This window comes from Mustela lutreola, chromosome 11 (genome assembly GCF_030435805.1).
Source record: "Mustela lutreola isolate mMusLut2 chromosome 11, mMusLut2.pri, whole genome shotgun sequence".
Classification (NCBI taxonomy): domain Eukaryota; kingdom Metazoa; phylum Chordata; class Mammalia; order Carnivora; family Mustelidae; genus Mustela; species Mustela lutreola.
Genome location: NC_081300.1, coordinates 48,351,879 through 48,379,848, shown reverse-complemented (window position 1 = coordinate 48,379,848; position 27,970 = coordinate 48,351,879). Strand labels below are relative to the sequence as shown.

Genomic DNA, 27,970 nt, shown 5'->3' with positions numbered 1-27,970 from the left:
GCCATGATAATACTGTTTATACCACGACACAGAGGAGCCTCAGAAACTGACACACTTATGCTTAGTGAAGGCAGTCGGTCATAGAGCACCGCATATTGGGTAGTTCCCTTTATATGAAATATCCAGAACAGGCAAATCTATAGAGACAGAAAATAGATTAGCTGTTATAAAGGCTGAGTGGGGAGGAGAAGGGGTGTGGTGACTGCTAAAGATAGGATGTTTCTTTTTGGGGTGATGAAAAATGTTCTAAAATTTATATTACGGTGACTATATAAATAAAACATAGATATACACTGAGTGGTACACTTTGAGGGTATGGTATGTAAGTTACATACCAATAAAGACATTGAAAATGAAGAGACTGTGTTCTTGGGTGAACTGGAGAGAAACGGAGAAGTCTTGGCCTGGACCGTACCTCTACACAGGCATGGGAAAAAGAGGAAGGCTTGATCTTGGGATTTTACAGACACAGGAAGAAAGTATTTTGGTGTGGAGGTGAAAATGAAGGTGAAGGGGTCCTCTTTGGGAATGAAGAGGAAATTGAGGCAAGCTGGTAAGCTGCTTGTGATGGTCACACCTTAAGGTGATCCTCAAAGACCTGACTTGTATAATTCCCTCCTCGTGAATGTGGGTAAGACCTGTGATTCGCTTCTTTTTTTTTTTTTAATATTATTTTTTCCAGTGTTCCAGCGTTCATTGTGTATGTACCACACCCAGTGCTCTATGCAATACGTGCCCTCCTTAATACCCACCACCAGACTCTCCCAACATCCCACCCCCACCCCTCCAAAACCCTCAGTTTGTTTCTCAGAGTCCACAGTCTCTCATGGTTTGTCTCCCCCTCTGATTTCCTCCAACTCACTTCTCCTCTCCATCTCCCCATGTCCTCCATGTTATTCCTTATGCTCTACAAATAAGTGAAACCATATGATAATTGACTCTCTCTGCTTGAATTATTTCACTCAGCATAATCTCTTCCAGTCCCATCCATGTTGATACAAAAATTGGGTATTCATCCTTTCTGATGGAGGCATAACATTCCATCGTATATATGGACCATATCTTCTTTTTCCATTTGTCTGTTGAAGGGCATCTTGGTTCTTTCCACAGTTTGGCAACTGTGGCCATTGCTGCTACAGACATTGGGGTACAGATGGCCCTTCTTTTCACTACATCTGTATCTTTGGGGTAAATACCCAGGAGTGCAATTGCAGGGTCATAGGGAAGCTCTATTTTTAATTTCTTACGGAATCTCCACACTGTTTTCCAGACTCACTTCTAACTGGTAGAATATGGTAAAGGCGATGAGACATCGTTCCCACAGTTCATTTTGTTCTTTAAGACTCCATCTTAGCAGACCAGAGTGAGAGACTCTCCTGCTGGCCTTAAAGAAGCAGGCTGCTTGGATGTGGGCTTCCCATGCGGGGAGCCATAAAGCTGGGCACCGCGGGGGGCCTCTAGGACCTGGGGGCAGCCTCTAGCCAACGGCCAGGAAGAAACCAGGGACCCCCTCAGTCCCGTAGCCACAAGGAACTGAATTCTGCCCACAACCACATGAGCTTGGAAGAGGATTCGGAGCTCCAGAAGGGTCACCACGCCGCCAACACCTTGACTACAGCCTCGTGAGACCCTGAGCGGAGGACCCAGAAACTGTGAGATAATAAAGGTGTGTTGTTTCAAGCCACCGTATTTGGTGTAATTTGTTTGCTTGTTTGTTTGTTTATAGCAGTGATAAACTAATGCAGAGCTGTTGCAGGAAGAAAAGTGATTTTCAGGATCAGTTCAGTAGGAGGACTTTTGGGAAAGAAAACTCAGGGTGATCACGAACTTAGGTTAGGATGGGACTCTTGCTGTCGACATCAGCAGAAGGCCGTTAAGATGACCAAAAATCAAATGAATCTGAGAAAATGGGCTCCTGTCCACTCAGACTCATGCTGGAAGTTCACATCTTACAGATGAGTGGAAATGCCTGAAAAAGCAAGAATATTAAAATATTGACTATCATTTTATCAGTGATAATAATGACAATAATATGTGCATGTGCTGTGTGTGTGTGTGTGCATGTACACAGGCATTGAGCTAAACCTTTTTATTTCATCTTAAAAGATTTTATTTATTTATTTGAGAGAGAGAGAGAGTTGAACGAGCAAGGGGAGGAGCAGAGGGAGAGGGACAAGTAGACTCCACACTGAGTATGGAGGCTGATGCAGGGCTCGACCTCACGATCTGGGCTGAAATCAAGACTCAGTTGTTCAACCGACTGAGCCAGTCAGGCACCCCTGATTATTTTATTTTTTAACAGAGACAGCGTAGGACAGGTCTGGTTCTGAATTCGGAACACACGTTCCAAGTTCTGGCTCTGTCATCTTACCAACCACATGGCCTTCAGTGAGTCACGAAACACCCTTTCCCTTCTATCCATGCATTTGTAAAACAGGCTTAGTAATAATGTCTACCTCATAGAGTTGATATGAGGACTAAATGAACAGTGCCTGGCCTGTGGTAAGCTCCCCTCAACAGCCACTAATTGTTCTTGTTAGTGCTACTGTTTAATATTGCTTTAGCACGTGGTAATTACGTGTGTCCCTGCTTAGTCACTGGGTGACCTTGGGCAAGCATCTCTCTTGCCTTCAGTTCCTCTTTTGTAAAACAGGGCTGGGAACCTAGCTTCCTTAACGAGAGGATGGTATGCCTCGTGCGGTGTGCAGCGGGCTGGCTGATGAGACTGTCTTTGTTCCCTTCCATCCGGGTAGAGATGTACCTCCAGAAAAGAGGCTTGATGCCAAATAGGACATTATAATCTCTTCCTTTATTCAGCAGTTTTGTCGGCAAGCTTGGGAGAAGGCACCTCGTGCAGTGATCAGCTGTGCTGATTTTCAGGGAGTGCTAGTTCCTGTTAATTATTATATAGAATTGTCCCAACAATTCCTTCAAGTTGGGTTCTTTATTATACCCATGTTACATATGCAAAACTTAGGCTTCGAGAAGGCAATTTGCCTAATGCCAAGCTGAGTCAGTCTTTTTTTTTTTTTTTTTTTAAGATTTATTTATTTGAGAGAGAGAGAGCACTCAGCTCCTGCTGAGCACAGAGCCTGATGCAGAGACTCAATCCCAGGATCTATGAGACCAGAACCCGAGCTGAAACCAAGAGTTGGATGTGCAACCCAACTGATCCACCTGGGTGCCCTGATGCACCTGATTCTAAGCAAAAATATTTCAGGAAAGCCTATTTTACACAGACTACGAGGACAAAGAGCCTTAATATGGTCCAGGCCAAGAATAAACTTTGAGATGAAATTGAGAGAAAAACAGGTAGAAAAGGAAAATCAGCAAACATAGGTGACAAACATATGGTCCAGGCCAAGAATAAACTTTGAGATGAAATTGAGAGAAAAACAGGTAGAAAAGGAAAATCAGCAAACATAGGTGACAACAGGGAAGAAAAGAAAACACACTAAAATGAAATTTCTGGTAAACCAGGCTATGACATTCAGATCCACTTACGTCCACTTCCATATTGTACAAGTACATGTGATTTTTACAACCAAACAGTGACACTGGGTTAGAAGTTCTCATTTCCTGGCTCCAGGGTGGAATGCGTGGACAGTCCGAGCGAGCCCTTCCACGTCTGACTTCTGCGGGCCGTCATCCGAGACAGACGCGATTACAAAATCCCAGTCTGGCTGGGGTTAACTGGGAGGCAGGGATCACTGGGTGGCTTTCTCCAGCTGAACGAGGAAAGACAACAGGCGAATGGGATGAGGCTGCGCCAGGGGCCACACACTCTGACTCTGCGCCAGCTCGTATCCTGGCTTCAGTCTTCTGGAATTCCAGGGCCTCCCTAGACAGTGCTTTCTACCACCCAAGTGTTCGTGTTGCATGGGATAGACCTTTGGGGCAGCCCCAGATGCTGCCAGATAGATAACGGTCTTGTTTGTGCAACAGAGTCACCACCCGAGAGTTGTGTGAACAGTCAGCCTTGCCAGAGGGCTTTTGTCATATGGCAGCATCCTGGACGACGACGACGACGATGACGACAAGTGATGGTGGTGATGGTGACGATGGTGATGACGAAAGTATTCATTGACCGGAAGAGTGCACTGAGGCAGTTTGAAGCTTTTGTGAAGAGCATGGACTTGGATTCCAGACTGATTGCCTCAGTTGAAATTCCAGGTCTGCTACTTACTAGTCCAGTGACTGGAGACAAGTTACTTAACCTGACTCAGTTTCCTCACCTGAGAAGTGGAGACAAACAGAGTTCCGACCTCATAGGTGTATTGTAAGAATTTTATGTCATTATAGCCAATGTGTGCAAATATAAATACACAGTATATATAAATTTACACCTATAAATGCATATATATATACACACATAAGTATTTCCGTATTTCTGTGTGCATGTGTGGGTACAGATCTCTAGTGTATAAAGCACTTCCCAGGGCACCTGGGTGGCTCAGTGGGTTAAGTTTCTGCCTTCAGCTCAGGTCATGATCTCAGGGTCCTGGGATCGAGGCCCACATTGGGCTCTCTGCTCAGCAGGGAGCCTGCTTCCCCCTCTCTCTCTGCCTGCCTCTCTGCCTACTTGTGATCTCTCTCCGTCAAATAAATAAACAAAATTGTAAAAAAAAAAAAAAAAAAAAAAACTTAAAAAAATGAAGCACTTCTTGTGCTCCTGATTAAGGCAATCATTAGCATTAATTGCCAGTCATTAGCACTCCGGCACATGCTATAGCAACAATTGAGGGCTTCCTCTGTGATACGTGCTTTAAAGACATGACCTTAGTTAATTTTCACAGCAGCCCCAGGAGGTATGACCTTTTCTGTTTTACAGATGAGGACCTGAGGTGGAGAGCTGAAGTGGGCTGCTCCAGGTGCCCTCCTGGTGGAGCCAGGACTTAAACCCTGGTCTCGCTGACTTCAAAGCCTGATGTGTATGAGGCTAAGTCGTGTCATCTCTCCGTGGATGTAAGCAAACTAGCCACAAATATCCCAGGGCCTGTGTTCCTCTAAGCTGTCCTTAATTCACATGCCAGAACAGAGGCTTAACTACAGAGCTCTCTGAACCATTACAAATATCTGCATGGTTTTAGCAGAAAATGATTTGCATCCGCTCTCGTAGAAACCAGAATGTTCCACACGGTACCCAAAAGGCGTGCCCCTTGCCCCCGGATAAATGGAGTTTACAACCCACAAAGGAAGGTTCATGAGTCTGCTGGGGAGACAGGAGTCATCTAAATAAGAATCTTTCTCTTTTTCTCTCCAAGAGTTCACACTTCCCAATCAGGAATAGTGAAAATTCTAACAGGCTACAACCAGAGAAGAACCAAGAATCCAAATCAGAGATGACACTTTCCCATGCCGAGAGCACTTAGTTATCTGGAGGTTGTTCCTTGGTGCCACAAGATTTAATTCTTTCAGAGGAGCTTGGCTCCTGCATTGCCAGACAGAGGATCGGGTGCTGAGGGATCAGAGATAAGCAGCCCAGAGTCCCTCAGGTAAGGCGCACGTGACCAACGGAGGGGCTCAGTGCATAGAACACAGTTGTCTAGAAGTAGGAGGGAGGGGGAGTGTCTCCCTGCCGACAGGAATCCCAGAGGGCTTCATGGTGGAAGTGAGCTGGACCTGATGGATGCATTGGGCTCAGTAGGCTGAGAGTCAGAGAAGGCCTTCCGGGTAGGAGAAACTGTATTTGCAAAGGCACAGAGATATGAACGAGGCTGCCTGCTGGGGAACAGAAGGCAGGCAGGTCTGGCCGGAGCAGAGAGGGGAGAGACGAGGGGGAGGGGTGTGGGGGAGTATGCGGCTGGTGGAGTCGAGGGGGCTCCGACGGCCAAGGGCCTTGTGTTTCCAGGAGTGTGGGGGGCAGCTCAGGGAAAGGCTGCGGTTCCCTGGCAGCGACATGACTTGTCCTTGTCTGTAAAGACTGGGAACAGGAAAGACCAGAGAAGAGCCGCCTGAGAGCGGGGCATTGCCATGTTAGAGCAGGAGGTGGTGACAGACTGAATTAAGAAGTAGTGGTGGGCTGGAGGAGAGGGAGAGGATGGCAAAGGAGTCTTTGGGGTGGGAAAGTGGAAGGGGGAAGCTCTTAGGGGTGGTGGGGAGTCCTACCCTGCCCAACCAGGTACTTGGCTGAGCGGGGAAACACAAAAGGAGCCTTGGCAGAAAGACAATGAAATATGGAGTCTGGAGGTGGGAGGGGGGCAGCTCTGCAGGACGACTTCCACTGGTTTCTTTCTCTGATAGACTGTCAGGAAATAGGCGTTGAGTTTGCCAGATTCTCATTTGTGGAGTCAGTGGGGAGAGGCCAACGGGGTGTCAGGGCCCATGGGAGAGTTGGCATGTGGCCCCTAGGAGAGGGGGAGGGGAGCTTGCCTGGGGGCAGCACTGGAGGAAGGGGGACTGGCCACGAATGTGCCACATGGAGTGCCCCATGCTGGGGGGGGGCAGCTGGAGAAGGAGGCACAAAAGAGGTGAAAAAAGTCATGCAAAGTTAGGACACTAGGAAGATTCAAGAAAAGAGTGTGGCGACTCTGGGATGCCACCAGAGGCCACCCAGGAAAGTCCGGAAGATACATGTCAGGTGTTCTGATCAGGAACCGTGGAGAAGCCCGCAGAGCTCCTAGGACTGAAGACTCCGGGGAGGGCATGGAGGGGAGCAGGTGAGGTTGGAAGGAGGCTGTTCCTGCGAAAACACGCTCTTCGTCGTCCAGGGATAGAAACCCGAGTTGGGAGCCCAAAACATTAGTGCATTTGTGTCATGGGCTCATCTTACAACATCCTGTCACCAAATCCTGGAAACCAGGGAAAGAATTTGATTATGCTGAGTTGGTCCTGGCACCGGTACTAATGTCTTGGGGAACCATAAGCAAGAGGAGAATTCTGAAAAAATTGTAAAGACGTGTTTGGTGAAAAGGAGAAGGAAAATCTTCTCAGCTGTGGAGCGGAGCACACAGAACAGGGTTGGAGGCGGCAGTGAGCAGGGCAGGTGGGGGAAGGCTGGGGGTTTGCTCGTCTGCAGTGAGGATCTGACGTGAGACGCTGAAAGTTCATGACTCAGTCCTTGGATCTGACCTGAAAGGCCAGTGGGAGCCACTGAAGGTTTCTGAGAAACGGAGTGACGTTATCAAAACAACACAGTATATGCAGCATCGGGGTCCAAGGCCAGATTGTCAGACATGACCTCCATGTTCTATGCTTGCTTGGTCAAGCACAGTTCGTGGTGGAAGTGACTGTGTCTGTTCTTGTCCCAGTAAACTCCAAAAAGTGCTTTGGCGTGGGTGGCTGACACCACACTCAATCGCACATGCAAATACAGTAATTATGCCTGAAAAATTAGAGGTCAGCTGGAGGCCAGCGGAAGATTTGGCCTCTCTGCTTCCAGATTTTGAAATAGCAGATTATGCACAACTCACTGTCTTCTGCCAAGACCTCATTACACACTTTTGCCAGGATCTCATTTTACAATTTCCATTCTTTTAAAGAGAAATCCCCACACGACAGTGATTCTGGCCAACTAAGTGCTTTCCCCCAAAGTGCGGTTTGTCAGAGCAACCCCCACCCTCCGCCCCGCCCCAGTCCGGCTCCCGGTACCTGCTCGCCCTCCGGGACCCCAGGGCCTCAGGGCCACAGAGGAAAACGCGCGAAGCCAACGGCGCCTGGATTCTCTTAGGAGAAACATTTTGGGAGAGGAGGCTATAACAGAGTCCTGAATATAATATGGCACAACAATCTTAAATATTCCAGACAGGAAAAGTTTTTTGTCAAAGCCTCTGACAGTTTAAACTTTAAAGCTTTAGCAAAACTTTTAAACTTTTAAACTTTGAACCTGTTTGAACCTCTCATGATTTATGAATTATTAAATGTACCACTGAAAATCAGACTTTCTCTTGAACTAGGAAAGCTTTCTGCCTAAAAGCAACTGAGAAGAGGGTGACTGGCTATGGGGGATACAGAAGGAAGAGAGAGCCATAGTTTTATTTTGTTTGGTTTTTTGTTTTTCCTGGAGGGGTATTCCTTTTGGTTCTGTAAAAAACCAGATCCAGAAAAGTCTTAGGAGATAAAAGGTCCAAACTAAGGCACCCGATATAAAAAAGGAGGTGAGAGATCAAAAGTAAAATGTAAACTGTCTGAAATTAGTTATATATCTAAATAAGAGAGGAGCTGATGCAAATATATAATATACATTTGATATCCTGGTGGTAAAAGATACATAATGTGAAAGTTACCATTTTGGCCATTTTTAAGCGTGCAGTTCAGTGACATTAAGTATATTTGCATTGTCATACAACGACTGTCACCATCCATCTCTGGATTTTTTCATCTTCCCAAACTGAGACTCTGTTCCCATTAGACACTGTCACCTCCCATTCCTTTTCCCCAGCCCCTGCAAACCTCCCTTCTATAAATCTGACTATTCCAGGAGCCTCATGTAAGTGGAATTTATACACACACACACACACACACACACACACTCAAATATTGCACAATCCCATGTATGTGGGGAACTTGGAATAGAGAAATCATATATATGTTTTTTTTTTCTTTTTTTACTGCTTTCATAATATAGCAACAAACACAAGGAGGGCATCAGGCCAGGAAGAATCTGAGGTTTTCCATGCATTTCAGACAGAGGTGAAAAACATGCAAAGTAAGTACAGATAGGGAAAAAACTGGTTAAAATCTATGCTTCCCAGAGGGTACCATTCAGTTCCATCCTCAGGAACCCATAATCACTGTGAAAATGAATGGGCTGAGTGGAGGGCGGTCACTGACAGCCCAGTCCTTTTTTTTTCAAATCGAAGTATGGTTGACATACAATATATTCTATTCATTTCAGGTGTACAACAGGGTGATTCGACAGCTGTATGTGTTACAAAATGCTCACCATGGTAAGTGCAGTCACCAGCTGTCACTGTACGAACCTATCACAATATTATAGAAGGCATTCTGTCCGCGGTACTTCTCATCCTCGGGTCTTACCCATTTTATAACTGGAGCTTTGTACCTCTTCATCCCCTTCACCTGTTTCACCCCCACAAGACCCGGCGTCCTGAGGGGTGAGGATCTCGTGGGCTGCTCAGGGGATGCCTGGGGTCAGGGCTGGGCAGAGGAGGGCTGGGGAGCGCTGTTTGCGGGGGGCACATGTCGGAGAGCTCGTGATGGGTGAGTGACCAAAGTCCAGACCTTTTCCAGGAACCAGGGCACAGGTGGGATGAGCGTGTCCAGCTTCCCCCTGGCTCCCAGCACAAAGACTTTTTTACTTCTGTTAGTGTGTTTTCATGGGCTTAGTAACCAGTCATAGAAACCCCCACCCTAACCTCACAACATCGAGTGTAAACCCTGCGTGCATCCTAACAGCTCACAGGGGAGCTGCAGAAAGTTCAGGAATTGCCTGAAGACTCCCCCACCAGCTGTGTCTTTTGTGCAGCTCACCTGGGTGAGGGCGCCTGCTGGCTGGGAGGCAAACTAGCCGGAGTTTCTTCCTTAATCACGTCCACTGCCATCAAAGTGACAGGGGCCCTGCATCCTGAGGAAGAAAGGAGGGAAGGCAGCGCTGTGTAAGGGGTTTGGGCCTGGGAGGGAGGCAGGAGGGACCCCAAGAGGGGAAGGGTGGAGCAGCAGCAGCAGCAAATGGCTTGCTCCGCAGTTTGCCGTTCCTCACTTTACCCCTTGGAGAAAGCCTGTCCTCATATTGTGGGTTTGGGGAGCGTGAACACATTTGGCCAAAAGTTGCTTAAGTTATGATTGGATCTACCTAGTTCTCCCATCGTGGGTGTGGAGGTGCACCCTCTCTTAGTGGCCATATTTCTATAACAGATGTCATGACCATGGGAGGATTCTGGCAAGAGCAAGAGAGGCTGGCGGCGTGGGGGTGGGGAGGATGCAGGGGAGGGAGAGCGTTTTTTCCTCTTACTCACCAGTTAGCAGTAGGTGGGGGTTGATGCCAAGTCTCAGAGATTCGGACGAGCTCTGTGTGAATGCCTCCTGCCCAGAATAGGTCAGGACAAGGTGTTGTCAGGGCCCCCCTAACTGGGAACCCACTTCATCCAACGCTAGATGCTCAGGGTTAACTCACTTCACCAACCTCTGGGCACATTCTCCGTGGGAGAATTTTCTGTGTTCTTCCCTGGTGGTGGCTTTCCTAAATCTGAGGGAGGTCATGCTGGATGGATCTCTCAAGGAGCTTTATGCCAAGGATGGCACACAAGTTCTAGGGCTGGTGAGTGGTCCCCCTCGAGTGGCTGTCCCTGAGATATGTAGCTTCCAGTCTGTGGCTTCACTTTGTCCCCACCCCAGCAAAGGAGCGCACGGTTTACCATTGTCTGAGAGAGAACCACTGCACCCTTCCATTCTGTCACCCTTCCTGTCACCGTGGTCACAAGACAGTGGCGAGAGTAAGAGCAAGATAAAAAAAAAAAAAAGAGGACAAGATACCCCAGGAAACTGAATGGAACTTGAGCAGTCTGAACATTTAAACATGGAAACTTGGCTCTGGTTTAAAGTCAACAGGGTGTCTGAATTGGGAGAAAGAGGAAAGGCAATCTTGAGGTTGACAAAGGAGAAAGGTTTAGAAGATGGAGCATAGTTACTCTACCCCACTTTATGGACTGCGTCATACATACTAACCACTGACCAACCATTTTATTTGGAACTGTTTGAATCTTGGAGGAATTCTGCGCCAGATTGCCTGGGTTTGAATTCTGGTTCCATCACTTCCAATGTGACCTTAGCCAACTGTCTTAAATATCTGCTGATTTAATTTCTTTGATTGTAAAATGAATAATACCTGACTCACAGCCTGTTCTGATAATTGATTGAGATAAGATTTATCACTCTCTTAGCACAGCGCTCAGAATATAGTAAATGCTGTTTAAGTGTTGGATGTATATGCATCTATCGCTCCACTAGCGTGGATAAAGAAACTGAGGCTCAGAGATGCTAGGTAGTTTTCCAGGGGTTTCCCAGCCAAGATTTGAACCCAGGCCTATTTGATGGTTTTCCCTGTGGTCACCTTAGCTAGCAGGGTGAAATGTTTTCAGAAGAAGAATCTTTTTTTTTTTTTTCCAAAAATTTAATTTAATTTAATTTAATTGTGTGTATGTGTGTGTTCCAAAATGCAGTGTTTATGCACCACAGCCTCCTTAGTACCCATCACCAGGCTCACCCAACCCCTCACCCCCCTCCCTTCCAAAACCCTCAGTTTGTTTCTCAGAGTCCACAGTCTCTCGTGGGTTGTCTCCCCCTCCGATTTCCCCCAACTCACTTCTTCCCTGAGATGATGGATGATGGTGGTGATGAACGCTGATACGTGCTAGGTGTTTTACACACATTATTTAATTTGATTCTTATCATAGTTCTTTTGGTAATGTATCCTCATCTCCGGGTACAAGGTTGAATGGTATGCTTCTGAAATTCAGATCTATCCAAAACCTTAAAATGTGACCCTCTCTGGGGTCTCTGCAGTTGTCATCCGTTAGGATGAGATTCTACTGATCCGAGTGGCCCCCAAATCCAGTGACTGGTGTCCTTACAGGAAAGCCAGGAGGAGACATAGAGCCCCACGGGGAGAATGCCACGTGACCATGATGACGAGATGAGAGTGGTATAACCACAAGCCAAAGAATGTCAAGGAATTTCTGACATTCTACCAGGAGCTAGAAGAGGCCAGGATGGTCCTTCCCTAGAGCCTTCAAAGGGAACATGGCCCTGCCAAACTTTTTAGCCTCCAGAACTGGAACGTATAGATTTCAGTTGTGTTCAGGCACCTCGTTTGTAGTCCTTTGTTATGGCAGCACTAGGGCACTAAAACTCCCAGCTGACATTTGAAAAACTGAGGCTCAGGCAGGCTAGGGGATTTGCCTCAAGTCAGCTCATTGGTGGCAGCAGACCTGGGACTTGAACTTGAGTCTGTCTGACTCCCGGCAGGGCTCTGACAACCCCCAGTGAGTGTCGGGGGTGCCGAAGCATCTGGGTCACATTCAGGCTGGCTGTCATAGGCACGCTGCCTCGCACTTTCCAGTCCAGTGTCTCCTGAACTTGACCCTGTGGTCCAGAAACCAAGAACCATGTGCTGTTCAACGTATCATGTGGAAGGGACTAAAAACAGTAGCCATGCCTCCCTTACTACTGGGGAGCAAATCCACCAAATACTTGGGGGAGAATTTCTCAGTTAAGCAGGTTATTAACTTAGGTTTTCCTTTAAGTATAAGTGATAGAGACAGTTATTTCAGAATAATGAAAGCTTTAGCTCCCGCAGAATTACTTTACGTTAGATCCCTGTAGTGCACAGAATCAGATTAATGATCATTCATTACTACCTTCAGTTCATGCCCGGCTTTGCTCTTTATTCCCTCTGTAACAAATAACTCTGAAGTGGCCGATGAACCCCAGAAGCAGAATGTTGGCGGTAACTCCCAGAAACCTATATTCTCCTCCCCAGCCCCTTCCCTCTCTCCTTGCAGATAAAACAACCTTCTGGACTTTGGTCTTTGTTATTTCTTTATAAATAAATACTTTCGTCAGATGGGCATGTATGTGCCCCCAACTCCTATGCAGTCCGGCCATGCCTTCGACCTTGACTCCAGTTTTACTCATCCCGCCTCGGGAATTGGCAGTCATGGTCTCGGTAGCTCGGATGGCTTATTGAGTAACATTTTCCTTGTATATGGCAGGCGCAGCGCCCCCCCCCCCCCCCCCGACTCCTTTCTGACCTGATCCCACTCCCTTGCTCACCTCCCCTGGCCCCCACGGCAGACCTGGCTGCAGACCCCTTTCCTGGAGACAAAAGCACAACACACGGAGAAAGGAGGGCTGCTTGTGTAGCATGACTGACTGAAGGACTGAGAATGGGGGCCGTGGGCCAGATTATGGTCCTTCGCCAAGTCTGTTAGGCCATTTGATAGCTCATTTAGCTCTCAGGTGTCCTTGCTGTGCATATAATCACACTTCTTTTGAGAGGGGATCCAAACAAAGGCTTAATCCTGTGGCATTTTTACACACACAAGGGCTTTTGTTCCCAGGCCTTCTGCATGCAAATAATAATTTCGAAGCAGTTAAACAAATCTACTCATCACCCACTGAGGCCCATGCCTGTCTCTGTGTCTTGCAAAGGGAGCAGGCATGCAGGTGAGGCCCAAAGGAACGGTTTCTGTGAAGGGAGATTTTGGTCTGGCTTCTTTTGGTGGGAGCAAACCACCTGGCTTGAAGGGCAGTACTCTTCCCAAGCAGGAGAATTAGGAACTCGAGGTGATGAGGTTGGGAAATGGAGATCATTTGGGGAAGAGAGACTTCGTTGAGTGTCGTGGATTTTTGTGGGAGGGGAGGAAGTGGAAAATGCATCCTCTGCTGATTCACAGGGGGAACGGACTTCTGGAACTTTCTCTCCCAGTGATCACTGACATTCTCCTCCGTGAATAAACACTGAGAAGGAAACAAAGGAAAAGGAGACGTCTAAGTAATTCCAGTAAGTTGTTCCTCCGGCCAGAGACTCAGCCTAGAGCCAGCACACTTCAAAGACAATACAGTTGCCTGTCAGCTGCAGAATTTCTCTGTCTGAGGTAAAATATTTCATGGAGGGATGAGGCATAAGTTTTGGAAGGAGAAGGTGATAACACAAAGCCAAGGAAACAGAGAAGGAATGATACTCCGGCAGGGAGATGCGCTTGGGGAGCAGGGGGACAATTCTGGCCTGAACCTAGAAGGTAAAAATGTCATAACAGGCGAGCAGATGTCTTCTGGCCGAGAGATCAAAGCTGTTGCATTTGGAATGTTGTCATGATCCCTTCGTAAGAGGCGGCCATCCTCCAAATGGATGCGTGGTAACCAGTGAGCGTGGTCACAAGAAGTACTTGGGTGGAAATCATCAAAATTCAGAAATTATCACCGCTTTCATTCCTTTCCTTGGGAGATGGATCATGGGTAGGGCAAGGACCAAAGCCAGAGGGATCTAAGGATCATAGGAAGAGACCCCCCCAGGGCTTCCAAATGGAACCTTGGGGGTTATATTTTGGACGTGGCTCTTGGGGTTTGGAAGGGTAATGCTTGCTCAGGGCTAACTCGGTACACGCAGGGTCTGCAGATCAAAGAATGGAGGACGGAGACTCCCTGCCAAAAAAGTAGCCCATAAAATGCTTTATTAAGCACAGAGAAATGAGCTTTGGCAAGAGCACACTTGTACACGTGCAGGAAAAGTGATCAAGGTAAAGAAGCCAGTAAAAACCTCTAAGAGCCAGAACAGCAGACACTCTTCACCTTCGAGGAACAGAAAGAGCAGTCATCATTGTGACAGCCATAATCAAGTGACATTTCCAGCAATGAGGGATCATGGCATCGGGCCATTTCCTCCGGGAAAGTTGGTTATGGTTTGGGAAGTGTTGGCTTTTCTGGGGCCTCTCTCTGAACACTGGGGCCGGTGATAGATTTGGATTGACTGAGGCCTGGTGGCAGCACCATGACTGGAAGCAACTCAGACCCCAGAGGAGAGGGCCAGGTCTCAGGGAGACATTCCAGTCCTTGCCCAACCACCCCACCCCCCCGCCCTGCCGTGGCAATCCATTCTGGATTTTCAGACAGCCAAGAACAACTTCTTGCCAAAGTCTCAGTGATGGATTTGGAGGTGCTACCTGTTTGGAGGTCTGGGGATTTAAAAGATTTCAGCTGCGTCTGTTTAAGTCTGGCTTCGGGGTGTCTACATGACAGATGTGGCACTGCCGTTAGAGGGGGGACACATGTAGGGTGTGTAAGTGTAACGGGGATTTTAGGGCACTAAAGCTGATGTGATTTGGAGAAACAAAACCAAACCACAAGGTGCATTAAAAGAAGAGAAGGGATCCCACCATTGACAGGATGATGCCCCAGTCCTTTGGCATGGTTTCTGAAACCCCTTGTGGTCTGTCCTCCTCTGCCCCCACCTCCCTGTGTTGCCAGAGCCTGAGACTGCCTGCAATTCCCCATGTGGACTGCAGGGGGCTGATTCTCAGGGGTTCCCCTACCTCCTAAAAATCCTCTCCCCTTGAGCATGGGCTAAGTCAGCTTGTGACAGGGTATGACAAAAGTGATGGGAAGTCATTTCCATCTTGTTGCTGAGGTCAGTGTCTTTGTTGAAGAGGACCACTTGGCAGGGGGCTAAAGGCAGCATCGAGCCAGCTAGACTGAGGCCCTCAGTCAAACAATCCTTGAAGAACCATGATATGCTAACAACGTGAACTTGGAAATGGAGCCCTCTTACAAATCATCAGGTGGGACCCCAGCCCTGGCCAGCACCATGATTGATGCCCTGGGAGAGCCCTGAAGGTGAAGACCCAGCTAAGACGTGCCCAGATTGCTGCCCCACAGACACAGTGAGATAAAAAAAGGTGTGTTGTTTTGAGCCGCTAAGTTTGTGGGTCATTTGTTAGGCAGTAATAGATATTAGTGTAAAGCCCTTGAAATTTCTTGGATCTGTGCCTTTGCTTCTGATCCTCCTAATGCCTGGAAAGCCCTCCTCCCCCCCACACCTTGACCTTGCCAGTGTGGCCAATCCCCATTTGTTGTTTAAGATGTGGATCAGGGGCGCCTGTGTGGCTCAGTGGGTTAAGCCTCTGCCTTGGGCTCAGGTCATGATCTCAGGGTCCTGGGATCGAGCCCTGCATTGGGCTCTCTGCCCAGTGGGGAGCCTGCTTCCCAGTCTCTCTCTGCCTGCTTCTCTGCCTACTTGTGATCGCTATCAAATAAATAAATCTTAAAAAAAAAAAAAAAAAAAAAAAAAGATGTAGCTCACATACTACATCTTTGGAAAGGCCCACCCTGCCTTCCCCCAAAACCCTGCTTTCCGATGGAGTTGACTTTTCCCTTCTAGGACCTTGCACAGACTTTTCATAGCATTTAAACCTGTAGTGTGACTTGCTGTATTTTCTGTCAGTCTCCATAGAAGCCCTCCAATTCCTGGAAGAGGAACATATTTTCACTTGTTAGAACTGCAGTAGACCTTTCAGAAGCACATGAAATCAGTTGCTCTGAGGGCTTAGGCAGTGATGGAGGAAGGGCCCAGCCTAGGCTGGTGGTGAGTGGCTGCGGTTGCTGGGCAAAAAAACAAGGTGGGCGGAGGGAGGTAGCCCTTCCCCCATGGGCTTTGGGACAGAACAGAAACAGAGTGAGAGAGCGGAGGGATGGCAGGGTGCATCTGGAAAGAGGTTTAATGCTGAAAGGCACGCCCAACTCATCAGGAACACTGAGCTATGCTGGGGACACAGCTCAGCGCCTTGGGATCTCCTCACATGTGGTAAAGATGTGAGGTCCTCCCCCATGTTTTTAAGTTCTTTGTAATTTTAGATGCTCTGATACATTTACTTGCTTATTGCTTGGGGAACTCACCACGTTGTCTTGTTGAACATTGTAGCTGAGGGTTTTGCTGAGGAGGAGGCCCGTGGTTGGCGTTCATTAAGAATGTGCAGAGTTGGGGCGCCTGGGTGGCTCAGTGGGTTAAGCTTCTGCCTTCAGCTCAGGTCATGATCCCAGGGTCCTGGGATCGAACCTGCATCGGGCTCTCTGCTCATCAGGGAGCCTGCTTCCCCCGCAACCTGTCTCTCTGCCTACTTGTGATCTCTGTCAAATAAATAAATAAAATCTTAAAAGAAGAAGAAGAAGAATGTACAGAGTCAGAATGTTATGGCGTTTCCATCTGTGGGTGGCTGGAACCTTGGACCAGAGAAACGAAGAAGGACTGGCCCCAGATGGTGATGGCTGACAGCTGAGGAAGAGCCTGCCCTGCTTCTCCACGCCTGGCTGGTGGGACTCCTGGCCGGGGCGCTTATGACTCACACCTCCCACCAGCTCTTCCTGAGCATCGACCAAGCACCAAGCCTTGTATTAGGATTGGGGGTGCTATGACAAGGCAGGACAAGTTTCCTGATCAGGGGTGGAGAGAGACTTGAGGAACCTGCAGACGCCTCCAGGTGAGGACAGAGAAGGGCCCAAGCTATGGGCTGGGCCTGGAGGGGGTGGGATGAATGGGGGAAGACTTGTTTTGGGGGCCCCTGGAGTAGCTGGTGGGGGAGGATCCGGGTATCCCCCGTGAAGACGATATTGTCTTAGACTGCTCAGGCTGCCATAAACCACCATAGACTGGGTGCCTCAAACAACAGACTTTATTCTCTCTCAGCTCTGGACACTCGGAATTCCAAGATCAAGCTCCCGTAGGGTTTGGCTTCTGGTGAGAACTCTCTTCCCTGCCTGCGGAGTGCCGCCTTCCCGTGATGTCCTCACATGGCAGGGGGAAGTGGTGGGGGGTGGGGGAGGGAGAGAGAGAACTGCCTCTTCTCATGAGGCCACCAATCCTTAGGGCCCCACCCTACTGACCTCACTTAGCCTTCATTACCTCCTAAAGGCCCATCTCCAAAGACTGGCACTCCGCAGGGCTACGGCGTCAGCGTATGCATCGTGAGGGACACAGTTCTGTGCATAGCAGTTGTTTCCTTCTGGAGCCAGGAGGCACACTCCATGCGCAGACAGCCCACTCCCCTTCTCTCTGGCCACACGTCCAAGCACAAGGCCAGGGCTCTCGGGCTTCCAAGTGGGGTGCCGGGAGCGTCTGACTCTTGATCTGATATGAATTCATGCCCCAGGGGTGCCACACGACACTTCAAAGCATTGGACTTCCAGAAATGACAGGACCCAGGCTCCACAGCAGGTGCGATGCTTGTCACAAGAACTCACTGTCCTGCCTCAGGGCAGCCTGCTTGCTGGGAGCACCCGCCACCCTGCCCCTGGAGTAGGAAGTCACCTCAGCACCGGGTGGAGAAGAGCATTTACAGCCATTATCTTGCCCGTGGTGACGGGCGCAAAACCTCTGTCGGGAGGGACCGGACGTCAGCCCAGTAATGACTGATCCAAGGGCGTGAGGTGTCTCCCCGGGGTCCTGAGCACCTGCGCCTCCCAGTGTGAGATGAACTACCAGTAACCTTGCTTCAACCACAGATAATTCTCCTTCTTGCAGTTCCCGCATCTCTAATCTCTGGGGTGCATTTGGCGTGTGGAAGTGGGGAAACACACGTCTTAAATGACGGAGGGAACAAGGCAGTGGCAGAGGGCACGGAGCTGATACCCATTCCTCTGGCTCCCCAGGAGAGTGGTGACCGGCAGACCTCCCTAACCCGGCCAGACTCTAGTTCTGGAGAATGAGCTCACCTCGAAAACATACACGCTTTTCCTATTGAAAAGCAATAAAAGGTCATTATAGAAAAGTCAGAAAATATGGAAAAGTACAAGGAAAAATATTGTCCAGAATTCAACCATCCAAAGCCCCTACTACTGTGATAATATTGTATCTTGTCCATGCTTTAATCCATGAGTATGTTTGTTTTATCAAATTTTATTTTTTTAAATATATTTTTTAAGGATTTTATTTATTTATTTGGCAGAGCGAGAGAGCGAGCGAGCAGAAGCAGGAGGAGCAGCAGGCAGCTGGAGAGGGAGAAGCAGACTCCTCCACTGATCAGGGAGCCTGATGTGGGGTTCAGTCCCAGGAATCTGAGATCATGACCTGAGCTGAAGTCAGACACAACCCACTGAGCCACCCAGGTGCCCCTGTTTTATCAAGTTTTAATCATATGGTAAATACAATTTTATCCTGATTTTTTAACAGTTCCTGTTACTGGATAAGCATTTAAAAAGCACAAACTTTATAAACTTATTATTGTCCTTTTAAAAACTCCCTTAGTTAAACATAAATGGTTTGTTTTTATTTATTGCTGTTTAGCAATATAAGTGTTTTAGGCAATGACTTTGCCTCTGGGAAAAGTCTGTTTGGGCTGTGGTGTATTTTTATTAATAGTGCTTTCTAAATTTTCTCTGTTCTCAATTTAGATCACAAATTTGACTCAAGAGTTGTTTATTAGTAATTTTAAAATTCCAAAAGTGGGTGCCTGGATGGCTCAGTCAGTTAAGCATCTGCCTTTGGTTCAGGTCATGATCTCAGGGTCCTGGGATTGAGTCCCAAACGGGGCTCCCTGCTCAGTGGGGAGTCCGCTTCTCTCTCTGCCTCTGCCCCGGACTTGTGCTCTCTCTCTCAAATAAATAAAATCTTAAGAAAAATAATAAAAATTCCAAATGGTGGGTTTTGTTGGTTAAAAATCATGTAAAATGACTATTACTTCAGTTGGCAGAGATGTTACTCCTCTTTGCTGTGCACTTTCAACTATTAACTATTGAATTAATGTTGAACATCTTTGTACATGAATCTCTTCCCTTAGTACATGATTTCTCAATGGGAGTGATAACTGTCCCTGGGTCGGTGTGTGTGAAATAAATCATACTCTTTTTATGTATAAAACATGGATAATAAATGCAGCACATAAATATATGGTATATCTGTGTTGCAAAATTGTAGGGGACACAAGAAAAAACGTGCTTAAAAAAAGGCTTTTAAATAAAGGACCAATAATAAAAAGAAAAGGGCAAGAAGCAATTCCTGGGCATAGAGGCCCAGCATGGAACTAGTAACTCAAAGGGCTTGAACATTTTAAAAAAATTATTTATTTATTTATAAAGACTTTATTTATTTATTTTAGAGAGAGAGTGTATGTGCAGGGGGAGGGACAGTGGTAGACGGAGAGAGAGAGAGAAAATATCTTTTATTTATTTATTTATTTATTTATTTATTTATTTATTTGACAGAGAGACCGTGAGAGAGGGAACATAAGCAGGGAAGGAAAGGGAGGGAGAAGCAGGCTTCCCGCTGAGCAGGGAGCCTCAATCCCAGGACCCTGGGATTATGACCGGAGCCAAAGGCAGATGCTTAATGACTGCTTAATGCTCTCTCTGGGTGCCAGGCACCCAGAGAGAGAGAATCTTAAGCAGACTGTTGAGCTGAGCGTGGAGCCCAATGCAGGGTCTGATCTCATGACCCCAAGACCATGACCTGAGCCAAAACCAAGAGTTGGATGCTTGATTGAGTGAGCCTCCCAGGCGCCCCAAAAGGTTCGAACATTTTAAAGGGCTTGATACATATTCCAGATTTGCATTCTACAAAAGTTATACCGATATGTACTATCTCCAGCAATACAGGTTTTATCCTAATTAGCTCATTAAAAAAAATAGTCTATGAAGTGTCCACAGGAAGAATGCCATTTATAATTCAATTCTCATTTTGAACATTCAGCAATCAGTGTTGTCAAGAACACAAGCTTTGCTGGGGAGTAAGGAGGGCGCTTGTCTGAAGAGCACGGGGTGATGGGTTGAACCACTATACTGTAGACCTGGAACTGATACAACACCCTATGCTAACCCATTGGAATTTAAATAAAAACCTTTTTAAAAAGGACACAGGCTTTACGATCAACAGGCATGAGCCCCGCAACCTTGGGCAAGTCATTTCCCCTCTCTGAGCTTCAAATCCTACCCTGTGATACGAGAATTTTAATCTACAGCTAGGGTTCTTGGCTTCAAGGAATGAAGTCGCATTCTGACCTATTCAGGTACAGGAGAAGTTTGGTGATGGGATTTGAGTCGCTCAAGGAATCACTGAGAAGGGTGGGTCCATCCGGGCTTAGAAAATGTCCTAGAAACAGAGGAGGAGCCACGGGACCCGCTACCCTCCGCATCCAGGTGTTTGCTGCCAGTTCTGCTGCTAGAACAAGTTCTCCCTGTCCCCTTCTTACTGCCGCTTGTTCCTGATTCAAATCCAAGGGCCAGACCGTTTCCTGCAGAAAGCAAACATGTGGCAAATTCTTGTGAGCAGTGAGAGAAGGAAAGTCCCAATCTTTGTGAAGAACTTTGTGGAGAACTTTGTGGAGAACTTCCCCGCACCCAAGAAGGGGGATTAGATACCGGGCAGCTAAGACACGGAAGTCAAGAAGTCTCGGGATGTCCTTTACGGCACTTCACAGGGTCTTTGGGAGGATGCCATGAGTTGGGATGTGTAGACAGCAAGCATTTGGGAAGAACTCTGTCAATGGGAGCTGTCTGTCTCCCGTGATTATTCTCAGCCATAGTTCTGTTCTGCACAGGAGTTCCTGCCCCAGGACACGCATACACACACGCACGCACACGCGCACACACACACACGCTCATGCACACGTCTCTTTAAAGAAAATGCAGTAGGTCAAAGTTCCATACGGGATGCTGGGAACGCCAAAAGGTCATGTCTGTTTATGTGCCCAGTGGTTGGTAGAGCCAGAAACTCAGGGGAGGAAGAGATGCGGCTGGCGGGCCGGCTGGGAAGGCTTTGCGGAGGAGGAGGGCAGCAATGTGTGATGAAATGAGGGCTGTTGCATAATTTGGCTCTTGCCATGGGCTTGCATGTGTCACAGCTCTTCAGCACAGGCCAACAGCCCCCCGGGGTGAAGCTTCTTCTGGTCTGCAGCCTCCAGAACTCGGGGTCCACACTGTCTGTGCAGCGAACTCTGCCCTTCAGCCTGCTGTCCAGGGACGTGTGCGTTGGTGGACCACAAGAGGCCTTCTGGAAAGCCCCAGCGGGTTGCCAGATTGTCTGAGAATCTGGACTCCTACTATGATACTGCGAGTTGATACCTGTGACAATAGCTGTCCATCCCTTTGGACATCAAATGCATACCAGCCCCTCCCAAGAGTTTCTTCCAGCTCTTTCATGCTCCCCGAGGCTGGGGCCCGACACCTGCCCACACAGAGGGCAGGGCCGCCATGTCCTTGCTCAGATGGTGGGAATCGGCTTCTGTCTTTCCGTGTGACAACAGCAGTGAGCTGCTATTTTTAGCTTTGCATGGGAAAGTCTGAGGGAGCGGGGAGAAAAGGGATCGGCCAAAAATCTTTTCCAGGGCAGCTGCCTTCTCAGCCAACATGGAGCAAAAGAGGGGAGAAGGGAGGTAGAGATGTCTCAGTCACTCCATTAAACACCACTGACTGCATGATCCTCCCTCGAGCGCCCTGGCAAGTAGGGACAGTGGAGAACTGAATCATTCTTGGGAGGCAGACATTCTTTGCCTGTGAGAGGGACAGGAAAGGAAGAGAGGAGAGATTCATTGTCTTCTGAAAACAGCCAATACCATCTGAAGGCTCTGTGGGAGCTGCCTGTGGGCGGTGAGCAGGATGGGTGGTGGCCCGTGGTCTGGGGTCTGGTGACAGGTGATGGAAGAACGTCCAATAAGACAGAGAATGTGAGATAAGGCGATGGGTGGCGGGCCAAGCAACTGGTCCCCATCAATAGATCGAGAGGTTCAGTGCAGGGTGGTGGGTAGAGCAGGGGCAGGGCGGGGCGGGGCAGAGGAAGGAGGTCCCAGGAGGTATGTGTGCAACATGGTGGGGGTCAGGGACCGCAGTCAGGAACGGGCTCTGGCAGCTGGGATGGAATCAGGGGCAAGACTCGAAGCCTGTGAAGAAAAGGAGGGCACAGCACATGGCCTGTCTTTGGAAGAAATGAAGTGTCAGCAGCCAAGCTGTCACAGCAAGGCAACGTGACCTCTTAGTGTGGGGACTCTCCGACTCACCTGAGTGCGGATTCCCGATTCTTAGTAGCTGAGTGAGCTCCAGTCAATCAGTCGGCCTCTCTACACTGTGGGTTGTGCAGCCTGATGTTACTGTGGGAGGGCGGGTGTATTCAACTGTATCCACCAGAATTGCTCCTGGGGAGAGTATTCTGGTTTTTGGTTTTTGTTGTTGTATTTTTGTTTTGTTTTTAAAGATCTTTATGTATTTATTTGACACACACAGAGAGAGAGAGAGATTACAAGTAGGCAGGGAGGCAGGCAGAGAGAGAGAGGGAAGTAGGCTCCCTGCTGAGCAGAGAGCCCGATGCGGGGCTGGATCCCAGGACCCTGAGATCATGACCTGAGCCAAAGGCAGAGGCTTAACCCACTGAGCCACCCAGGCACCCTGGGCATTGTGTTTTGTAGGAGAGGCATGATGTCCTGTTTGGGGGATGACATTGACACCCCAAGAGATGGACTCTATCTAGGGAGAGCCAGGGGAGGGTGGGAGACTGCGCAGTATGCATCGTGCCCCCTCCTCTTCTGACCCTCAAGTCTCCAGCAAAGTTTGCAAGCTCTTGAGTGATCTGGTGGACAGAGATCTTTTGGGCTATCCAGAGGAAGGGCTGAGATTTTGGCCGGGGCGGATGTGGAGCAAAGATGCTGCAGGACACGTGAATGGGAAAGGGTGCTCAGCCCACTTCTGCGCTCCAGTTACTAAGGGGTTAATGATACAAGTGTGGGGCACTTGTGCTGAAGAGAAGCACCCTGTCCCCTGCTTGGCACTCAATCAATCATGGAGCTCAATCAATCATGGAGCTGCTCATTAGCCATGGGGGAGGGAAACCCACTCCCCCCCAGTGACGGGAGGAGAGGCTGCTACCTGGGCTTCAGGTTCAAGGAGGAGGTTCAGGCACAGCAGAGCCCCAGAGGGGCGAAATGGGGCAAGTCAGCTCAAGGACAACCTGGTGCCAAGCCCTACAGTCCCAGAGCCAGGCTGCTAGATGGCTAAGGAGGGGCTAGGCGCAGAGCAGGAGAGGGTTTTGCCATCCAGAAGGCTCGACGATCTCTAAATGCTGTTTCTAATCTTTCTTGAATTTGGTGGATGCCGGACTGAGAAAAAAATGATGACTCCTCAAAAATGATTTTAATGTTCACGTGTTGCACCCAAACCTAGGGGTTGGAATAAATACCAGAAATCTGTTTCTCATTCAAGGGACAGCAATACAAAGTTGTGTTTTTCCCTCTTGTTTATTTAAAACCCTTGTTTTTGACTTTTTCATTAATCTCTTGCATTATTTTTAATGCGGCAGCATCTTGATGTAAGAGATTGAAACTTAAACCTAAGGTAAAGCGGGGGAGCCTGGGTGGCTCATTCGGTTAAGCATCTGATTCTTCGGTTTCAGATCAGGTCATGATCTCAGGGTCATGGGATCGAGCCCTGCATGGGGCTCCATACCAGGCATGGAGCTTGCTCAAGATTCTCTCCCTCTGCCCCTCGCTCTGCTTTCATGTGCATGCTCTCGCGCGCGCGCTCTCTCTCACTAAATAAATAAATAAATAAATAAATAAAATCTTAAACCAAAAAACCCCCAGAGTTAAGTCAAAGCTCAGGAAGAATGTAGGAGCAGTTTCATGTGTTCCTAGCATTGTAAACTTCCAAAAGCTGACCTACAACGGAGTTTAAGATTTCTCCTCTTCACCCATAAACTTTGAAACTTTTCTCTGATAAATACCTGCGATGGAAAATTAGAATTACTGACCCTTTCCAACTTTGTCTTTCCCTGAATTTACACAGACACACCTCAAACCCAATTCTCTCTTTCCAGGCAACATTTTGAAAGACTGCAACATTCTCTGGGAAGGTGGAAAGTATGGGAGTCTGTCCCTTCGCTGACACGTTCGGTTCAGGCAGGTGGTGACCTTCTTCCTGGGCCAGAAGTGAGGCCATCAGAGGACCCCTCACAAGTGCCCAAAAGCACCAAGCTTTGAATTCATGGAGTTGGGGGTGGGATCCGCTTCGGACATGAAAAATAAAGTATCTCCCTTTAGTTGAAAATACCCATTTGGTTTAGTTCTTGGTGTGTGTCCTCACCTCAGATGATGGCTTTGTTTTGTTTAGTTTTTAAATTCAAGTTAGTTAACATACAGTGTTTCATTAGTTTCACGGTAGAGTTGCATATAACACCAGTGCTCATTCCACCAAGTGCCCTCCTTAATGCCTGTCACGCAGTTACCCCATCCCCCCACCCACGATGACCATGGTTTGGATGGCAAGCCTGCGTGTGTGAACAGCTGGGTGGGATAAAGCATGCAGGGTTTTTGGTCTTCCAGCAGAATGCTTGTTTCTGCCTGGAGATTTAGGAACCCTGTGCCCTGGGCCGGGTTCCCCAGATGGAGCCCGGAGAGACAAGGACTCTCATGCAGGTGAGTTTTGAATGAATGCTTCCAGGGAGTCCAGGGGTGTGGCATGGGACTGGCAAGGGAAGGGGTCTGAGCAAAGAGAGGGTATGCAGCCAGGTCCTGTCGTGGGTCTCTGAGGACAGGCAGGCCCCGCCTCCCAGTTGTTCTGCTCGGGGGTCCAAGGATGGAGTGTTTGCTCTCCTGTAATTGGCTGAGGGCTGCCCCATGGGGCTGCGAATTCCCGGGCACTCCCCGCATGCAGGTAAAGCAAGCTCTGGCATCTGAGGGCAGCGTCCCCTCCCTGCACCTCGGTGGCAGGGCCAGCTGTGGGGAGTGAAAGCACCTGAGGGAGATGCCCAGTGACAGCCGCTCTGTCCCCACCTTGACATAGCCTTGGCCTCTTCATTATGCGTAGGGCTCTTCCGGTCTCCAGAAGCTTCGCTTTTGTTGCAGACGTGAACAAACAGTCTTCAAGTTACATGCTGCTGAAGGAAGTGTGACAAGGAGTAGTAGCCACCTCAGTCTGACTCTGCCTTCTGGTTACATGAGAGTTCAAGATGGCTGCGGCAGGCTAGGGATTTCTCTGTGGAGGAGATTCACGTAGACAGCGATGAGCGACCTCCAGCCGTGGGTCCAGCGAGCGGCTGGAGAATGTTTGTGCTGGCCTCCAGCGACTCCGCTCCATGGGGGCTCTCCCTGACCTGCTTCTCTCCTCACATGCTGTTCCCCATCTTGCCTCTTCAGGGCAGCCTGTGAGAACCTTTGTGCTCTGCGTTCGCCTACCTCCTTGCGTTCACCTGACACCACGACGCCCCAGTGTCCTCCTTTCCAGCCATGTTTGGTGAATCTGGCAAAGCTCTGTAAAGCACTTACTGCATGCCCAGCGCCATCTCTGGCCTGGAGAGACAAAGATAAACCACACGGACGGCACTGTGGCCTCCACAGAGCATGTGGTCCCCGGCGTAATAACGAACGAACAAACAGGTGTGATGAAGCCTTGCGATAAGGGTTAGGAATGGGGGTGAGCGAACGGGATGCCACCTGGATTTGGGAAGTCAGGGATGCTTCCTGGAGGAAGAGACGTTTCGTCGGGGACGCACAGGGCAGGATGGGAGAGTAAGCCAGCAGAGGGCTGGGGATGTGAGAAGTACGTTCCTGACAGTATTTGAGTAAAGGCTGAGGCAAGGAAGGAAAAAATTCTGTAGGATGGAAAGATAGAATTGGAGCCAAAAACAGAAAGGAAGAAGAAGTAGGGATGGAGCTGGAGGGGCAGGAGGAGGCCTGACCCCACAGAGATTGGTAAGGCGGCCTAGGGAAGGGAGGACATGACTAGCAGTCCCTTGCCTTACCCTGCACTTGTCTCCTCAGCACCTTCTCACCTGACATTCCCTCTGCCTGGAAAGTCTCCTCTCCAGGCAATACCCTCAAGCCAGGGTTAGGTGTCCCTCCTGTCCAGGGCCGCACCACTCCGAGCCTGCCTGTGTTCTCCCGAGCCTCCCCGGTGGCACTGAGAGCAAGCTGAGGGCCGGGACTGTCTCCGAGACCCCAGGCGCAGGGCCTGGCGGGGCAGGTACAGAGCAGCTTCGGGTTGGAGGGTGGTCTGGGGCCAGCGGAAGGTGGCTGACCAGAAGGGAAACAGGAAGAGCATGGAGAGGCAAAGAGGGACAGAATATTAAGAGGTGGAAAGAGAACAGAAAAGGGAAACAAAGGGGAAAATTTCACTCAGCATTTCCAGCTTCTTAGGGAAAAGGAATCAAAGTGCATTCTTACTAAAATGAGAAGGAACCACAATGATCACCTTTAAAACGACAGAAGATAGGAGAGAAATAGTGTATGCAAGACTGCCCAGATAGATCAAGGTAAAGAGGCCCCTGGACAGAGACTCGGTAATGGCAGTGACTTGGGCCTCTGCCCATCAGTTAAGAGCCGGACTCCTCTGAGTCCTCCAAGCAATCAGAATGGTCAGTACCCACTGCAAAACTGTGGTTTGCTTTTATGGCTTTAATTAAATTCAATTAACTATAATAACCAGGGCTTCTGTCTGCCCCACGCTCCCTTTCAAAACATTCTATTTTAGCTGTTGGGCATGGAGCTTCTGCACTGAAAAATCAGAGTGTGTGTGTGTGTGTGTGTGTGTGTGTGTGTGTGTGTGTTTGCCTTTACTAGAAGGGCAGGCTGACCTTTGAAGAACTGAATTACAGTAATAGGAACGGAAACGAGTTGCTTAAGGCAGCCCCGAGTCCCTAATGCTGTCCCTTTCTCATATCTCAGAGCACCGCACCACAGTGCAGAGGGGAGAGGGGGAACACTGAGTGAGGAAACCTGGCTGAACTGCCCACTGTCTGTGCTTTACCAGCTGAGAGAGCTTGGGCTCCCCTTCCAAAATGTTTGCTTCTTTCAATTCTAGAAGCATACCTTGGGGAAAGCTAGAGAATTAAACTTTTACTTTTAACACTTAAACAGCTTCTAAATACAAGCCTGTTTGGAGAAAAGGGAGGGAGGGGGACAGGCAAATGTCAGTCTTTGCAAAAGAGCAACAGGAAGCCTGAGTTGGCAATGTTTTTCTGAGTACTTTAGAGAGCTGAAGGTCAAGGTGCAGAAGGCCGAGTAAGGGACTGCAGGTCTGTGCCATGTTCAGCCTTCTCAGGGGAGTTGTGCCTCTCATATCTCCCCTGGCCAGCCTGGCACCAGGAACTTCTTTCTGAGTCCTGTGGAAGATTCATCCTGGGCCCTCCATAGGGACTCTGTGCACTTTCCACACGGGATCCAGCTCAGGCCCCGTGGAAAGAATTGAGGGTGACCTATTCTTAAATATTCCAGGGAAAAAAATGAAAAACAAAACAAAACAAAAACCCTTGCAAGGAAGAGGAAAAAGGTCATCCTTTCTCAATACAGAGAAATTATATTATGATTCTTGGAAACCACAACAAAAATCAGAACAAAGAAATATCAGGATCCATTCTGTCTGAAATTTAAGTACAGAGCAATGACATATGGTAGCTGTGAGTTTCTCATGGGGCTGAGTCTGAAGAGATCTGCAGTTCTCAAGGGCATTCTGGATGGTGACAGCAGCCATTGGCAATGGGGGCTGGTGTGGTCAGGGCTCTCCCTTCCCCAGTGGCAGACAGGGCTTGTGTGCTGTGGTTGGACTG

The 27,970-nt window shown here is 48.6% G+C and overlaps 1 long non-coding RNA gene across 1 annotated transcript in view; it reads left to right on the top strand.

The window, feature by feature from the left end:
* The first annotated feature begins 342 nt into the window (after positions 1-342).
* Positions 343-27,970, top strand: part of LOC131811432 (uncharacterized) — a 29,810-nt gene continuing 2,182 nt past the window's right edge. The window contains exons 1-5 of the long non-coding RNA XR_009345930.1: positions 343-1,666; positions 3,946-4,173; positions 4,832-4,965; positions 5,265-5,495; positions 8,837-8,888. This is a non-coding gene — a long non-coding RNA (uncharacterized LOC131811432). The remainder of the gene's footprint in view (positions 1,667-3,945; positions 4,174-4,831; positions 4,966-5,264; positions 5,496-8,836; positions 8,889-27,970) is intronic.